Raw genomic sequence first — 17,900 nt, 5'->3', positions numbered from 1 at the left:
CCACTGCTGCTAATTCAGCCATAAACATTCCCTTCAGACTCAAAAGCATTAACCAAATTCCAAGTACTTTGTGAGCAGAAAGTATTTTCTCTCTTTTTACATAAACAAAGAGAAATGACAATACGCAACTAACATACAAATTAGTCTAAATACAGACTTACTTTCAGTTCTCTACAGACAATAATATCTATTAATATATGAGAAAGTTAGTCTTCATGTATACATCAAGTGCCTTCAGCTGTTAAGATAAAAGTCAAGTTTGAACATTTAATGAACACACACTGTTTTAACACACTACAGATATTACAAATACACATTCTCCTTCTGGAACACAAGAGCAGATGAAATTTGCAATTCAGAAGACATTTACAATTTATCTAGTGGAGATGTAATATCCTTAAACCACCTTGAATTCTGTACTGAATCAAAGGCTATTTCCCTTGAAGCTATCCACACGCATCAATGATCATCTGCTGGAAAGAATAATGCTTCTGCCACAATGCTCTCCTTATAAGGCTTTCAATGCATTTTCTTGGAGACTACATTTTTTTAGACCTTACCAGTACAGAAGCCAATAACTATAAACAGCATCACAGTAACTGAAGAGGGATAGCTGAAAGTACAGTATTTGTTCCTTATAATGATTAAAACCATAGATGATAGAAGCTTATGAGGACAATACCTCCATAAAGATGCTTTAGTAGAGTCTTAACACTCTACAATGCAGTACAGTTGAAAAGCAAAATACAATATTTATAAGCAACGGTATTTCACATGACCCAGCATTGTGCTTTGAGTATGTATTTTAAAAGTACTGATATAACAATTCAGTATTAAAACTGAGTTCCTAGAGTATCTCCATGTTATAGTATAAATGATCTGCATTCTTATGAATACACCAGGATATATTAATGAATTGCTACGAAAGTAGTATTTTTTACAATAATACAGACTGTCTTTGCATATCTTTCCTCAGTGCAAAGTATTAAATACCCAGACTGCTCAGTCAGACAAAACACGTCACTGCTTTACCTTAAGCATGAGAAAATAAAATATCAGTTTAACAGGGAGCCTGACTTCATGTCTTACATAAAATTAACCAGCCAGAGACAGAAAGAGAAAAGTACCTGATAGATCAGATTTACAGCAAGGTTACAAATATGAAAGCTCCAATTCAACATCAGAAGCTTCAAGAGTAGACAACTCTAGAAAATGGTTGTAGATATCCAGGCAACAGCCAACAAGCCCATCACGAAGCATAAAATAGAATCACAGAATGGTTTGAGTTGGAAGGGATCTTAAAGGTCATCCAGTTCCAACCCCCCTGCCATGGGCAGGGACACCTTCTACCAGATCAGGTTGATCAAAGCCTTATCACAAAAGCAAATTCCACACAAGCTAAATGTCCCAGGAAGGCACCAGTACCTGACAACTGCCACACCAAGTGTAAGGGGCCTCATATGTACCAGGTGGACCTGTAGCCTCCCTCCACTCTTCCCTCCACTCCAAACAGCCTCAACTGCACATGCTCCCAAGCTCATGTGGGACAGCTGGTGCTGGGCTACATTCTGGGCTGCTTGGTGACAACACTGCATCAATGCCAGACTGCTTTTATGCTTAGTGAAATTTGAAAAGTGAGTCTAGCTTGCTTAGTCAATATTACAAGGTTCCCTGGTTTTGCAAAGATTATAATTTTCAGCTAAAAATTACAAGGTTAGAAGGCCAAGACACGTAAAGCATATGTGCTTCTTTCACTAGGACGCTTGCCAAAAGAATCAGAAGATGAGCTGGTTTGGGAGTCCACAGCTTTATAAACAAGATATACACACGAAGTGATTATTCTTTTCTGCTATATTTTTCCCTCTTAGGTGTTTATTATCTTTATTAAAAGCCATCAAGGGCCACAAGGCTTGTCCAATGCGGAATACTGATTCAACTTGACTACCAATTTACTTTCTTAGACTAAAGTTCTCACAACTATTGACAATTTTGTTTCTTCACTGGAAAGCTCAGCAGTCTTTAAACCGAAGTTTTGAGTTTAGAGTAGTTGGTGCTGAAATCTGCCAGCGCAAAGAAAGCTTACAGCTGCATTAAGTTGTTTACCTCTAAAGAAAGCAAGAGTTTCAAGAGAGAGACAGAATGTCATGGGCTGAAAATCTGGCCTAGATTTGCTTTTTAGCGTGTTGTGTTTAGCTTCTTAATATAGCTAAAAGAACCATTTAATGCATCAGCAGTTATGCACAAACAAAATGCTCTTTCCATTATGAAAAATTTCCCCAGTTGTTCTTAACGGAGGTCTCCTACAACAAAAGGTAAAGATGGCAGCAATTTTTCTAGAAGATTTAATGGTTACTTCAAATTTGGAGGGAATTTTGTGACATCAGCCTTTTGTGTTTAAATTATCATTGCATGCAAATAGATGGGAGATGGTATTACAAGAAATTGTTTCCCTTAGCCAACATGTTCTAAAGGTTAAAGTGCCTAGACTGTAAATAATAACAAACATTCCAAGGAATTTAATAACAAAGAGGCCAAAGAAGAATCTAATGTCCCATTGTTCCCTCTTTTTTAAAAATACTCACTAATACACTGAGTGGTAAGGTGCACTTAATATGTATTGTGTGTTAAACAAACTTGACATAATAATAATCTAACAGTAAATAACCATATGACAACTCAGCAGTTATATCACATTTTTTGTAGGCTCTAGAAATGACAGACTAAGCATTTGTCCAATCGACCTGCACTTAAGATGGGACCACATCATCAATGACTGTGTGCCAAAATTTGCCTTTAGCACAATAGGCCTCCTGACAAAAAAAATTCTAACCCCTCTGCTAGTTCAAAGACTGTTTAGTGAGTTGCATTGGGCATCTAATGATTCAGTAAATACCCACGTTCTCTTGTAAAATGAAGATGAAAGGTTTATTACTAAACTATTAAGCTAATCAGGATAAAACTGTGAGACTACCAAAACCAAAAACATGCTTCTATTTATATGCACTTATTTTGCAATAAAATATGTAAGAAAAAAATCTTTTGAAAGAACTCATTATATACTACTCATGTTTTGGAAAAGTTATTTGACTATATTATCCAGAAAACTTTAGAAAGTTTTCCAAAACTTCACATTGAAATCCTCTAGAGAAACAACTTTCCTCAATGAAAACAAAGATTTTTATCACTGTGGTTATTGTATGAAGAAGTACAAATTAGTAAAAGAAACCTCTAAATTAAAAAAGGGGCATACACCTAAAACGTCGGAAGTTCCATAACAGACAACCCTCCTTGCTGGCAGTAAAGAAAAGGCACCATCAGTCTGCAAGCTTCTATTAGTAAATGCAGTCCTCAGGATATTTGGAAACATACTATGTTATTGTGTTTTTTTCAAAGAAAAACATTAAACTTTGGTACACCACAAGGGAGATCATTAAAGGCATAAAGAGAGGCTGGGCACCCTGTTCTCTTAGAGATGCAAGGAAAGGCAAACATCTTTCACTGGGTCTAATTTCCAAAAGTATCCTCCACAAGAAATTTTGTCTTTCAGTATAAGAACTGGTTTCTCTTCATTAAAAGATAACATAACTTAGAAACAGTATATTGAAAAAATTAATGCTGCCTTTTTTCCTTTTTTTTTTTTTCCTTCTTATGTTTTTACTTATATGGCTATGGTAGGAGACAGGGGTCCAGAATTTTTAATACACAGACCATGAAAAATATTGCAGTAGGTTAGTATAAGCTACGAGTCTGAAAAAGTTTACACTAGTGAAAAAAAAAGCCTTTATCTGGCCCATGTCCAGGTATACCATGTGAAGAGGGCACATCCAGATCACAGAATCACAACCCAGAGAACAGTTTTCAACATTAACTTCTGTAGAATATCACAACATTTCTCAAGCACCCTAATGTTTCACAATGTAAGTAGTCATGCTACTACAAACCAATGATGCTGTCATTGTCAGGGCTGCTGAAATAGTACAACTCTTGTAATAAACCATTATGGTTTTACGGAACAGATCAGAATTTTAGTGGCCTTTGGTCTGTTCTGCCCTGAATTTAATTTTGTAAGAGGCATTAACACAACATCTATTGAAAGGAATCTATTGATCCGGTGGGTCTCTTCCAACCTGACAATTCTATGATTCTATGAAATTCAAGTTTGCAAGAAAAAAAAAAAAATGAAGCCTATCTAAAAAAAGCATCTATGGTTTATACCATTGGTCTGTATTTGTCTGAACTTAAAGTAGAACCAAGCAGAGAAGCCAAATTATTCTACATTCCACAGAAAAAGCATGCTGTTTTGTACCATAGCATTTGCCACTTCACACACAAAAAAAGCATTTATTTGAGGCTTTTTCACCACAGTACATGGTTATGTACGACAGAAACATATAAAAATGTTTTACAAAGAGTACTGAACAGAAATCACTAATTAGACAGAAGAAGCACAAGCAAGACTACAGCTGCCCACAGGGAAGAGGGATTTCTCTAGCCAGGTCTTTAATGAAGTGAAAGATGAAGTGCAAATGAAAAAAACAAATAATTTCATATATCCTCTGTTCATTTCATCTTAGAGGTATTTCTCGGAAAAATATATTTTAGCACTGAAGTAGTTCAATGAAATAGAGATATGCTTCATACAGAGCATAATACTCAATATCTAGATGTAGCTTTTGTACTAAAAGCACTCCTAAGGGTATTCCGAGACCAACACAAAGCTTTGAAGATCAAATTCTGCCATGAGACATTTATATGAAATTCCAGCCTCGCAATGCCAGAGGGGCAAGCAGAAACTGAAAGGCCAAGAAATGACAAGTATTCAGGAAAGACAGAGTTTGGATCCACTTTCAACTTTATTTATACCAATAGTGGTAAAAACAGCTATTTGTATTTATTTCAACTTCCATCTCCTTTTTATTATGGTGATTTATCACAAGCAAGGAATAAAGCCTGGCAGTTCCCTTACAGTTGCATCTGTATCGGCAGGCATTCCTACAGCATTAACGACACACCAGGAACAATCACAAAACAGAATACACTGAAGCCTGAGCATCAGAGTCTAAAAACAAATGCTAGGCTCTAAAGGGGCATTAAAATCAAAACCAATAACTGTCACTATGTCAGAGAAGGTGGGACTTCGCCATGTAATTCACTTTTGCAGACATTGTATGCCTGTCCCTTATCACTACGCTTCCCAGGCTTTTTTTGTATGTCGTGTTCATGGCCACTCACAAAGTTCAGGAGGTTCCCAATAACTGCACAAGAACAGAGGCTGGTTGCTCCTAGCCACCGTCATGTAGAAGCTATGACGGAAGAGAAGGAACACAGTAAAAAAGACTCTGCTTAGCCAGTTGTCCACCAAATCCATCTTGCCTCTTGTGGGAAAGAAATAAGGCGTGTCAGTCAGAAAGACCAGAAACTTTTCCCTTCCATTCCTCCTCTGAATCCATCACTTCATGAACTACACAGCTGCAACTATTTGCCTTTGCTTAGTCTTTAAACAGCTTTATAGGCATGCCCCAAAATTGGTGGGGGTTTATGTAACAGCCAGCACTTTATGACAAAAATAGTTGAGGAAAGGCCAGACATTCAAAACACGTATTTAAAAGGGGAGTAATCAGATGAGCAAATTTGGCTTCAATCAAGCATCTCGGAAGGCACAATCACCTTCTTTGTTTTAATTTGCAAGATAATACAGATGTTACACGCAAGGAGGCACATACAAGCTTGTGAAGATGGCAGATTTTTCTATCAGTCATTTATGGCTTTAGAAAAGCAGAATTAACCTAAATAGAAGGCAGAAGAGTAGAAGAGGAAACAGATCACTGCTCTAACACTTAACATGCTCTTCCTACACCTCAGAAAGGCAAAACACAGGCTCCTGACCTTTCCTGCCTGTTTCTGGGATGCTGATGAAAACAGATTAGCTGGGAATATCTCATTTTGATTTCCACTTTGTTCCTCAGAATACAGGCAAAAAGAAAAACAATGCACTAAAACCTCTTGAGCAAGAGAAATGTGAAAAATGCCATAATGGATTTAACTGGAAGAATTGCTTTCCTACATTCTGTCACCAAGACTGCTATGTTCAAGTTGTTTCAATGAAAGAAAGTGGCAAAACAGAAGAACTTGTGTCCTGAAAGTTTCCTTCAAAGAAGCTGGTTTATGCCCTCAGGGTTGCATAATTTTCCTCTTCTCATTTGTTTTGGTATTCGCTGCAACAACTGTGTTGATAAGAGTAATAAAAATTCCATACTAAAACTGTTTGAATCCTATTAAGTCCAAATCTAAGAGAGAGATCCAGGAACTGTGACCAAACAGCACCATTGCCTCTTTTAGCCAAGAAGTGAAGATATCGTGACCACAGTGAAGTGACAGACAGTGGCGAGACCAAAAATAGTACCTTGAACCTAAAAACATAAAAAAGCAACAGTAAATAAAAATACAGACCCATGGGTGTAGGGCTTCAGCAGCTCCTACATAACATATGCGCCAAGGAAACCTCTAGCTTCCTCGAAATTCTTTCTGCCACATAAGTAAAGGAAGAAAATTTGGTGCTAAGAGATACGTACAGCTGCTCATTTATCAGCGACTCCTTTCTGTAAGCCAGGCTAGATGCTTACCTGACACATGCCCATCTTTGAGAGACCAAAAGAAGGGTTATCAAAATAGGAGCACATTATACCCCTACTAGAAGACACTATTTTTTGTTTTAGTATCTGTATGTTCATTAACAACAGATTACTGGGTACAAAGCCAAGGGCCAATTGCAGTACTGACAGAATTGTATGTTCAGGGTTAAAAATTCAAGACAGAAATCATTCCTGGCTTCCTCACAGATTTCAGCAGCCAAAGCAGATTAGATTAGTTCTGCTCTGCCAACAGGAGTAATTATTGCTATACGCAGTAAAAAATAGCTGTAAGGATTCTAAGCAAATGAAGTACAGACACACTGATGAAGTCTTAATTTGACATCTATTAATGACTTTTCCTAAGCCAGCAAAAGGGAAAAGAACAATATTAAGAATGGAAGAGTCAAGAACGGAAGTTTTAACATTTCTATTGTTGCTATGCTTCCCACTCACAGCAAAGGGAATTCAGTTCTAGGTTCTACAGTTTGCAGAACAAGAGGCCAAATATCTCCATCATTCAGATTATCAAAATTTTTAAAGCTTTAAGCAGAATCAAACAAACCAAATATTAAATAAAGTCCTAACCTTTGCTCTCCAAAAGGTGACAAAACAGATACACTCATAAATCTGGAGGAGACAGCACACTGAGTTCTGGCTCATTGTCAGGCATTCTCAGTAGCTTACAGCCTGTATCTTAGCTGTTTGTATAGTCACTTAAGAACCATTTTTGGGTAACAAAACTTGCAAGATCAGTACCATTACATAACTGTGAAGAATTTTGTTCAGAAATGTGTTACTCAAAGAACAGCAACAGACATTCCTTAATTCAGAGAATTCTTTTATTTCAGACAATTAAAGGATAGCTAAGGAGATCTGCAGTGTTATTAGCTTACTAGATGCGGGCATTCTTTGAAGGCCTACACAACGCATAGGATACTTTATGAACTATAAAACATATTAAATTCCTTTGAACTACTGCTGTATGAATATTTATAGCATGCTCTTTATTTGCTCAGTTAATGCAGTAATTAAAATATTCATAGAGAAGCTCATCTTAAAATTCCTAACTGACTATTATTCAATTGCGTCTATTGCATTTTGGCTGGAGTATGAAGCTTTGTTTATGTACATTTGCTCTTCTCTGTGCTTCAAAGAAAGAAAATGGAAATTGAAACTTGAAAAAAAACCTGAGGAAGCACAAAGGATGCTCAGCTTCTATTAGTTCTGATACAGGGTGAAGAGAGGGCAGGGGGAAAAAGCTCAGGACTTGGCATGCATTCCTGATTCCCTCCTTGGCTATGCTGTCACTATAGCATTTGTTAAGCAAATGAGGGCAAAGCAGCATTTAAATCTCTGTGTTCCTTAAGTAAAATACTCTACAAGGTATAAAACTGGTAACTTCTAGTCCATGGTCACCAAAACACATTCAGCCAACAGCTTCCATGTCCTACCATGTGCATCAGAACAGGAGTCACTAGGCTGCCTGAAAGAGCAAGAACCCTTTTCTCCTTTACTTGATGAAAAATAAGAGGGCTTCAGGAAAGCACACAGTCACTATACAGATGAGAATTTTTAGACCACAGAGCCCCAACTACAGGAATTCCCCAAGTGTAATTTTAAGAGGCTGGGTGGGAGGCTCAGGACAGCATCCTGCTGTGAAGGGCAATTTTTTGAGGAGCCCTTTGTTCCCCAGTAGCAAGACTTAACAAAGTGCATTCTACAGAATCTTGTCAAAAAGAACAGCAATTGAAACACAGTATTAGGTATGCAAAGTGCACACAGATTAGCTTTAGGGTTCCCGTGCTTCATTACCTTTTCAAATGACTACCACTATCTGTCTTACATCCTAAAGCTGCATCCCTAAAATTGTCTTTCACAAAGGATCTCAGTGTCTTACAAACAAATGCAAAAAGAAGGAAGATAAAGGGAACACAGAAAAGTCCTGAGGCAAACAGGAACAGGAGGAAGACAGTAGCAAGAAAATTAGAGGACCACAGGAAAAGGAACAGGAAAGGGACAGACACAGTGCAACAGATGTTTAAGAAATCAAAATACACCAACGGAGAGAAAGATCCAGTGGAAAAGGCCATTCAGATAAGGAAGGACTTGACTGACTAATGATTAAATAGTGGGAAACGTGACATAAAAGCCAAAAGCAACAAAATGATGTGTTAAAATTTTGGTGTTAAAATGCTTCAGACAAAACTATTTATGAAACTGCCATTAAGACAGTGGCCACTACACTGTAAATTGTATTTAAAATTGTGACATGGAAAATGCTTCTGTAATAGGCAGAACTGTACAGGACAGTGATTCTCCTGCTAGATGTATTGTCACTGTTCCAACAACGGCTTCCTAATCACTCACATTTCAACTTAGCTGATGAAACACTAGCAGTTGTATGAAACTTTTTAAGACACAGAAACATCAAAACCTACGCTTACCTAATTTATTTAAACTCATTGGGCATGAGGGCAGTGAAAGAGGAAGAAAAAAAACAAAAACCTGCCGCGTGATACATTTAAACAGCAAAATGAACGGAAAATCTCAAATTTAACAACAACAAAAAAAAATCATACGCACACTCAAATCACCAAAAAGCTTACAGTTGCAGTAAAAGAAAGATTGCCACACTGGTGATAAAGAGGCCATCCAAAACATTTGTTTCATATTGTTAGCTTGGTGCAATAAGATGCCATCTCCATTGTATCTTAATGTCTTTTATTCATGACTTGTTTTTTTACAAGTCTCTAATGTTACTGTCATCAAATGAGAAGACATCCTACTTTGCCTATGCCTGTGCAAGGGAATAATGTTGGGGTGTAAGGAGCCCCATGAAAGTGTGGCAAAAGACTTTCATATAGGCTAAGGGTCCCTGCAGAGAATTCACTGGAAGGATCCACGCTTGACTTCAGTTCCATTACAGAAACACAATCCCTTTCACTATTTTACTCCACCCCTAAAAATAAGCACTACTGAATTCCTTATCTGCACTGGATCTCCTTTGTGAATTAATTGTGGCCCTAGTGGCCTGGACGCAGACCTTGCAAGGCCAGACATGGATCTCAACTAAGTAATACCTGTAAAAAGGCTTACAGCGTGATTTTTTTAAGATCATTTTTTTAACTTCGCATGTACTGGCTTGTTCTCTTCTAAGCACTTTAAAAGGTCTCAAAAGCTGTCAACACTGAATCCTGCATGGAAATTCAACACAAGGGGAGGGGACGGATGGATTTCACAGGGTTTGTCCGTGTCTGTTAAAGGTGAAGTTAACCCAAATAACTACTGTGCTCCTCTATTTCTTATTTGCATATCCTATAGGTCATGTACTAGGGTCTAGGATTTCCAACAGGAAGAAACAACATTCTTCTTATTCATTAGTGCTAACATAGATGATGCATTAAATATTTCAAATGTTTTCTTGAACTGTATACAAGTAGTCTTTTCCAAGCTCTTTTGATTATGGAATAAATTCCTAGCAAGTTGTTAAGGATGTAGTACAGCTACACCAGTAGCTGTATACATAGTACAGTACAAGTTGCCAAACATGAGTACAGCTGTCCTCCAGTTACCTATTTCAAAAATCCACTGCTCTATTTTTGCTGCTGTACCACTTCAAGTTTGCAGTTTATCAGGCCATGCTCTGTAACATGGACTGAGCTTTCCAATATATTCAAACAATCAAAGGATTGAAAGCCAAGTACAAGAACAGCTAAGCCCAGAAGCCCTCAGCCAAACTACAAAGCAGTGGGAATAGCCAAAACTGAAAATTCCAACAGTGAATTTTCAGGATTGGAAGTGAAAACACCAGTTAACAGTTATACTGACAAATATTTTAACACCTTGTAACATCCTCTGGAGTGTCAACATATTGACCCAGCACCAAATGTCATCCTTCATGCACTGAGCACCACACTGATATGAAAGGCTGAGGAAAGAAGTCAAGCTCTTAACTGTTCAAACTTACCATACATTTGCAAAGAGGCTCCTTCTTACTTACCAGGCTGAGAAAATTAGATGCTTCTGCAATCTTTGTTACCACATATATTGCATTTGATCATTTCCCTGTAATAATTAATAATCTATTAAAAGCAAATTCAGACTTCACTTTACTGGAACAATGGGTACCAGATACATTGTACTTTTCTGCTCAGTAGCGAAACAAAATTACCCAGGCTAGGGTGCTGCACAAAGCTCACCTTCACTCACTGAGCAAGCGTGATGTGTTCCACATTTCTGTACTTCGCAATAATGCTGAAGATGGTCTCCAGACCCAGGCCTGAACCAAGGGTCAGACCAAGTGCTGAACTCTAACAGCCAAATAAATCAAACCATGCGGAAAACAAAACAGCTCAATCCTTAAAACTTTAGCAAGGGTTTTCTTTTTCCCCCACTCTGTAGGAGAGGCTTTCTGCCCCATTGCTTTGCATTAAAGACAATGAAGAAGAAAATGGCCCTAAAATCTATATTGTTCTCCATTGTGACAGCGAGGAAAGGAAGTCATACAAGTTTATAACTAAATAAACTACAGTAAATGGATAGAAAAAGCAGCAGCTACCCTTACATGCCTTCGCAAGTTAATGGAAAAATCATTTGTTATGTTTTTTTAAAAATATGTATTAAGGTGATTTCACCTCTGAAATGTCTTAAACTATGAGCTTTCAGCACACCTGCAAAGATTAAAGCAAGAGAAATTCTAAATATGAATAAAAAAAGGGAATTGTGATTCCACATTATAAATAGTTATTACTGTGTAAGTAATCTAGTTACATTACTTACACAGTAATAAAAATTTATTTATAATCCAATTATAAACCTGCAGAAAAACCACTCCTCTTCACAACACATGAAAAATGCGTGTGGAGCAGGAGTGGAAACAGGGCTTCCATATTTTTCAGTCATTCAGACACTGCACTGATAGGGGAAAGGTAGGAAAGACACCGTCAGCACTTGGACCACAATGGCCTCTGTGGCTCTGCCAACTTTGCCAGTAGCTTCCCAGAGGCACTGTTGGGCTAGGAAGGGACAGGGACGGCCGCTGGGGACAGCCAGCATCCGCTGGGAGTGAAGGGAGGGGACCACCACCACAGCTGCTCACCTCCGCCGCTCACCTCTGCCTGCCACTGGAAGCCTATGGCCACTCACCCTGCCGAACCTCTCCGACTATATCCTGGTGATGCTATCGGGACCTATACAACACAGATCAGCTGAACACTAGCCAGAATAAAGAGGAAAGATCATACTGAGTGCAAAATCCTCCAGTGCCCCAGCAGACCTCATGCTTCAGAGGTTTATGCAACAACTTTTAAGCAGGTGACAAAACTGGCCAAGATGAGACAAGCAATCCCAAACATTCACAAACCATAACCTTCCAAAATACCTGGCTCATTAAGGGAAACCACAGACCCATTCATTCCCCCTCATCACAAGAAACTTCAGCCCTGATACTCATGCAAGTTCAGGAGACCTTGCTGCCAGGGTCACCTACACCTTTGGAAACTTTGCAGATCACACCAGGAGAATGGGAAGCCTAAGGCAACACAACTCCACATATGCTCAATGTTTCCAGGTAAAGCAGTATCAGAAGTAGACGGGTATTATACTACAGTTTGGTTTGTCAGTGAGATTTAAATACACAACTCCACACAGACCATGTTTTAAACCAGCACAAGCCTCACCTCCAAGAACATGTTCTCAAACAGATAGTGTCACCCCAGGACCTGTAGGATTCGCACTATGTACTGAAACGTAGATATTTCCAGTAAAATATACATATTTATTTCAACCTACAGTGAAGAAAATGTTTAACAGCATTTACTCCACAGATAATTACAATGTTCTAAAACTCTGATGTTTTATCTTATACATGAAAGCAAGTCTTTCAAAGGGAAGATGTATTCAGACTATTTATAAAACTGATTTCTATTTGGTCCAATCATTTTGAGGTAATGCTGTATTATCTCAGATGAAAGTTAAAAACACTTCTAGTGTTAATGACATAGCTTTTTGGAAATAGTTAAAAGCTACTGCACAGGCCACAGACAATTGGAAGCTTTGGTTTTATAAAAAAGAAAAATCTAACACAACACACTTTGTACCTCCGTTTGGTGAAGAACTATCACCTCTTGCTTGCTTTTAACATGCTACCTACCACTTCCATTGGATACCCCTCTGTTTTCACAATGGAAAGGACAGCAAATAATTTTCTTTTTCCTCAGGCCTTTCATATTTCCCCCCCTTACTGCCTCTTTTGAAAGCTGAAAAATCATACACCTTTGGAAACCTCTACTGCACCTTTCACATTTTATTACATCCTTTTTAAAACAGGAGACCACAACTACATAATACAGAGGCACTGTGTGTGGCTCATGCAGTAGACTGCAATGGCACAATGAGCCATAAAGCATAATAACATATTGAATGTTTGAGACAGAAAACAAGACCCTGCAAATGCACTTTGCAAAAATCCATGGACGCTACTTCCTCCGCATATGTCTGCCAGAATGGATTACTGTTCTGAAGAATCTGGTCTGGATGATGATGAGATATTTAAGTAGACGAAACAGTGGTTTCATCCACAACCGCAATTCCTGTGATAAACAGGACATAAAAACATTAATAGCTCTCAACATCCAAAAATTCTCTGAGTGAAAAGTCAGTTAAAACACAACTCTAAAGCTGTCAAGACTAACGTCCCACAACTGTTTTCCACACAGAGCCACTCTGATATCCAGTGTTAGGCAAAATGCATCCCATTTCTTCAGTGACATATAACCTTCCTAAAAAAGGAATTCAAACTGAAATAATGATATAATGCAATGCTAATTCTACCATCAGCAACACTAATTTACAACATCAGCTTAAAATCAAGTAATGCCTTATGAAGCTGCCGTAGGTTTCCTTCCTTAAGAAGGCTGACAAACAAGGAAAGGTAAACCTGACGTAAAATGTTTTAGCTGTACATCATTATAGGCCCTTGCTGTCTAAAAGGCTGCATTCACTCACCCCAGCTGTCTGCCAGTATGAAATGCATCTTTGAAGGCAGCCCAAATTTATGTGGGAGATGTGTCAAAATCATATGAACGCTTACTTTCACTAGTATGAATTAACAGCTGTGATCAGCTCAGCAGAGGCAAATGCGAGAATGTCGCCTCTATATGTGGCCCGCATGATGTCATTACTGAATCATATCGATACCTTGACTCAAATTAACATTTGAAGTCCATCAATAAGTGGTCCAAAACTTTCTTTCAAAGGATGTCAATTTGGCATCTCACAGAGTGAAACTTAACCATGAGTGTGCTCTCATAAGAAGGAACGATATTTACGAAAAGAAGAAAAAAAATTTTAAATTAGAATCCTAAAGCACAGATCAGTGTTTATTACGTGGCATAAAACAATCAAATGGCAAATAAACCAAATACTGTGAAAGCTCTGGAACAGAGTATAATTTAGAATTATCTGGAGTCTCAGTCTGCTCAATTTGCTACAGCACAATCAGGATTTTTAAACAGAGTACATGGGCACTAGTGAGAAGTCCACATTACTGAACCATACTACACGCTGAGTCTTTAAGATACTAATATCACGTTTTCCTTGAATTCAATTAAGAAAATTATTCTCAAGTTACCATAATTTCAAACAGCTTATTATAACCAACATGAAGGCAGGTTCAGTAAAGAACTCAACATCAGTGTTATAAGGTCTGGTCCTCAGTCTTGAGCAGGTGAAGTCCATGGGAGATCACAGAAGACCACACGTGAAAGCTGCCTTTTCAAGAGAACAACATGGAGCCCAAGATGTGGAGCCAGCTCAACACTCGGCATAGAGCCTCCACTCCACCACCTCAAATCCCATAATAAGTAACTACTTCAGCAGTGCAAAAGGCAACCAGCGTACTGGCAAAATGCTTTACTGTTATTGCATATTGGCAGTCCCTGCAATATAGATTATAAAATCGAGGGGTGCTGATGAAGCCCAAGACCAGCTGTTCAGAGAAAGGGGAAGAACAAGATGTCGTGCATGAGAGAGCGTCATTTAAATAACCACTCAGGGAATTCCACCACCTTGCCACGTACAACTGTCTTGCCACTAGAAATTTTCTCTTGCTACGCAGTCCCTTCGGAAGAACTACAGAATATTCTACCAAAATAATAACTCCAGTTATAAAAGTACAATGTGGTTTGAGTTCTGCCATGTTATTCCAGGTGTCTGCAGATGAACTGTGTTAAGGATCATTTTAAAGCAGCTTAAAGAATTCATCTCAGCCTTAAAGCTATGGACTTCCAGCTGAATGAATTCAGAACAACACTGCATGTATATTGGTGACCCCACAAAAGGCAAGTTTCCTGAAACACTGTTGGGGGGAAAAAAAAAAAATGTAGAAGATATTCCCCATCCCTGAAAGAAGGGCTGTATAAATGGTTACCATTAGTTTCATGCTTGTATTTTCATCCCTTTTAAATTTACAAATAATATACAAACCAGTGCTAGAAATTTTCTACCACAGAGAAGACCCAAGAACCACTAATGTACAAAGTGCTCACACAATGTTTTGCTGGTCTTCTGAACTTAGTGAAGAGGGCTGGATCCTAACTATTCAGTTCAGAAAATTAATCCTATTAAAATCATAAGGTGACCAAATGCATAGAATAAATCCATTAAATAGCAACAACACATGCTAGTAGGATGCAGAATTTCCCTTGGGTTTATAAATATAGCCCCATCATTTTAAATTTAATATCATCAACAAAATTAATTTTAAAATGGCATGCCAAAATCTCAGCAAGACACTGACTAGTTGCAAAAATCTACATAAACAGTCACTTGCCACCGCTAAAAAAATTTCTGCGTGAGCAGTAACCTATTACTGGTTTTGGCAGTGAAACATACAAAGAAAAACATAGCAACATAATGTAGGGACAGCAAAATCATCTGCCTGCCTGCAAGCTGCAGACAAATATTTTTTTAAATTTATACAAAAAAAACCACATACAAAAGCAATACAAGCAGCTGCTATAACATACGTTCAGACCTCTGAACGGGCATCAGCTTACTAAATTGCCTAACAGAATATCACTTCAACACAAATGGTTCCTTAAGAGGTTTTGATTGAAAGCATTGGAGCTAAGCTGCAAGAATGTCTAGGAAGCCTACATTTTGCCTAGGAAGCCTAGTTTTATGTCTGACTTTGTTTAGTATTATTTTGTTCTACAAACTATTCAGCTAAATACAATTAAATCTAAATAAAATACAGTATGATCCTGGACCATTTACTATCTTCTAAAAGGCGTATTAGCTTGGTGAGACAACAAAGTAGGTGGAGATTAGAAAGAATAACAAAATCAATATATATGCAATTTATAACTGGGAACTTATAACAACAGATTTTCCTCTGCCTCTGTGGAGATGATTCTCAGCACAGGAGAAGTAATAAGACTGATTTTCAGACAAAGGGACATGATAATACCACAAGGTTAATTCTTGCCTTTAAGTCAGAACAGCAGCATGGAGTCCCTGTAGCAAAAGACAAACTAGTTCAATTTGTTAAAAAAAGATAATGTTGTGTGAACAACTAGACAGAAAAATCATTCAGCAACATTCTTCTGAATGGATCAGAATAAGTGAAGTTATATGAAACAAGGGCTGGGGAGTAAATAAGCAAAACAATTAGAATAGACCCTTGCAACTAGTTTTGTGGTTGTATTATTCAGGAAATATTTGTACTACAATCCCACTTGCTTTTTTCAGAAACTAGCATTTCTCCTTTTGTGATAATAATATGCCACTTCTCAATATGTGTTTTTTAAAAAAGGTCAGAAGTCAATACACAGGAAGGACCTGAAGAATACAGCCCAATTATTTAACTTTTGTAATGTTCATTTATTTCTAAATGAAACCACGAGAGCAGATACGTGGGTATTTTCTATACCAAGGATTGGAAACTCACAAGTTTGTGACTCACTCTTCCCCAGCTGAGAATGGCTGTGCCATACAAACTGACTGATCCTCTGAACGTGACTCACAGGTCTACCAAAACCTGTGTCGAGATCTTCTACCAGCCAGAGGTCACCCCTTCAGGAGGTGAGCATCTCCATACGGATTTTTTGCAAACCCTCCCATGACCAGTCTGCTCAAGCCTTCCCACCTGCACACCTACTTCAGGACAGAAAGGGGCCAGCAGTATAACTTGTGGAGGCAGAAGTTACCCAAACATCTGCTAAAACCTATTTAATGTACCCTCTACCAGCAGTAAGAAACACAAACTAAAGGTCCTAGAAATCCGTTCCTTGTAATTCACAAAGAAAATTGCCCTGTAAGGGTGGCAGGGGGACCAATAAACTGCCCACCTTTGACATTATTTTTTACTATGTCCACCCTGTCCACTTCACAATTAAGAGATCCAACTTCTCTACGTGGAATTTATTTTTTAAGTTAAACAAGCAAAAACATTAATTGTATATCAGGGTAATATTTATCAGTATATGTAATCAATAAATGATAAATGCAACAGATATTTTACTTCATTTTTGTATATCACTAGATCTAACCAGCAGAAAACAGTTTCAACCTCAACAGATATTAAACTTTTAAAACCTCTGAGATATGTTCAAAGCACATTTTTGGCAGAGGTCAATTAGCATGATTTCTACTGAAAAGCAGACTGAAAATAATAGCTTTGAGGTCAATGTAATGTCATCAGAGAGCTAGAGTGAAAATAAGTCTTAGATCCTCTGGTTCAAACGAAATTAATTTTTAACACCAGTATGCCTTGGCACTGGAGAGCATTTCTGATTTAGCTGCAGAGACTAGTAAAAAATAAGTTGTCTTATCTCCACTTCTGTCAAAGCAAGTCAAGTTACTGCCCAGTCTATCTGCTAAACACAGTAGTTTCTTGAACGTAATAGAGGACATGGAAGAACACTCATAGGAAATCCAAGGATCTAACACAACAGTATGGAAACCACTTCTCCTTTTGGTCAGCGAGTAGTTATGAAAACTTAAGTTTGATGATTTGAAAAGTCATACCCATTTCAAAACCAACTGGGGCGGGGGGGGGGAAGAAACATCTGTCATTTATTTATTTGTTCCTTCTAATTCTTGGAAGACTTCTACCTCCAACCTCCAAAGAATGTTTTAATCATCCTAAGGCAACCAACAGTGTGTTATCATTAATATGGATACAATAACAATTGGAAAAGAATATGATCAAATTAAGGAGTACAACAAATGTTTAAAGGAATTTCCCTAATTAAAAATCAGTCTCTC

At 37.9% G+C, this 17,900-nt stretch overlaps 1 protein-coding gene across 1 annotated transcript in view; it reads right to left on the bottom strand.

Moving 5' to 3' along the window:
- The window catches only part of VAV3 (vav guanine nucleotide exchange factor 3), a 167,329-nt gene that overhangs the window by 135,906 nt on the left and 13,523 nt on the right, over positions 1–17,900 (bottom strand). The window lies entirely within an intron of this gene.

This window comes from Phaenicophaeus curvirostris, chromosome 8 (genome assembly GCF_032191515.1).
Source record: "Phaenicophaeus curvirostris isolate KB17595 chromosome 8, BPBGC_Pcur_1.0, whole genome shotgun sequence".
Classification (NCBI taxonomy): domain Eukaryota; kingdom Metazoa; phylum Chordata; class Aves; order Cuculiformes; family Cuculidae; genus Phaenicophaeus; species Phaenicophaeus curvirostris.
This window is presented reverse-complemented; position numbering and strand designations above follow the sequence as displayed.